Here is a 1347-nt window from a genome sequence, read left to right as displayed (position 1 = left end):
CTGACTTAACAAAATGTCTTGCAATCTCCCCAGATATAATCTGTATAATCTGTATACATCAGCTGCCTCATTCTTTTTTTTAAAATTTTATGCCTATTTGTTTTCATGGCAAACTGTTATTTTAAAATTTACATAGGGTGAAATTGAATTTTAATTTTGATGTATGCTTTTGTTGAGTTTTAACATGGATACCCACCGCAATAATCAGGAAACAAAAATATCTCAAACATATCTGTATAATTACCAATGACAAAGAATACAACTGGCACGTACCCCAGAATCTCCCCTCAAATCTCCTTCCCTATTGCTATGCCTTTCTTACACCCCAACACAATATTTCCCTTGACTTCTAACACCATGTTTTGCCTACATGAAATAATGTAGTATATATTCTTTTCTTTGCTTTCTTGGGCTCAACATTATGTAAGGTTCATCCATGCTATAGTATATTCATCCATATAGTTATGTCATTACTATAGAGCAATTAATTACACAATATTTCATTATTTTATAGCATTTAAAAATTTTTATAGCATTTTTGACATGCGGAATAAGAAAATTAACTTTCATGTAAATAAACCTTTTTTGTAATGGTTTCTGGATTTTGTGTTATACTTAGGAAGGCCTTTAGCACCAGGGTTATAAAATAAATCCTCCCATGTTTTCTTCTACTACTTTAATAATTTCATTTTTCAGATGTGAGGAATAAATCTGACTTTTTTTCCAAGATACTAACTTGTTATCCAAATACTCATTTAATCTTCATGGGAAATTTTTACAGATGTAGAAACTGACACATGAAGACGTTCAGTCATTTTCTCCCAATCACAGAACTGTTAACAATAAGCGGCAAAGCTGTGATTTGACTATGAGCTTTCCAGCCCTTCCTCCCACACAGTATCTTGAGTATGAGGTAAGGATTCAAAGGTTTGCAAGACTGAATTTGTTTACTTAGGAGTCTGATTATCACATAGTTGTTCAGTAGGAGCAGGGAATTTGACACTTCACCTTCATTCTCTCAGCCCTTCTCTGTGACCAAGAGGCCTCATGCTTGAAATAAGGTTTTTTTTTTCACTCGGCCCAGTGTTGGGTTTTCCCTTCCAGGACTCTTCTCATTAAACTATTATCAGCTGTGTAAACAGTCCTAGGACATTTGTAAACAATTACAAAAGTGTTAAAAATTAAATTGAACTACTTTAAAAAAAATGAGCTGGGTGTGTCTCAGAAGAGAAAGGAATGTGAAACAGATTATAGCTGGAGGCCAGGATAAAGGGCAAGAGGCCTGAGATAGGTTTCCAGTTCTGTCACTGAGATCATATGACCCTGGGAAAGTGACTTTTTGGCTCA

The sequence above is a fragment of the Cervus canadensis genome, chromosome 22, assembly GCF_019320065.1.
Source record: "Cervus canadensis isolate Bull #8, Minnesota chromosome 22, ASM1932006v1, whole genome shotgun sequence".
NCBI lineage: Eukaryota > Metazoa > Chordata > Mammalia > Artiodactyla > Cervidae > Cervus > Cervus canadensis.
This window is presented reverse-complemented; position numbering follows the sequence as displayed.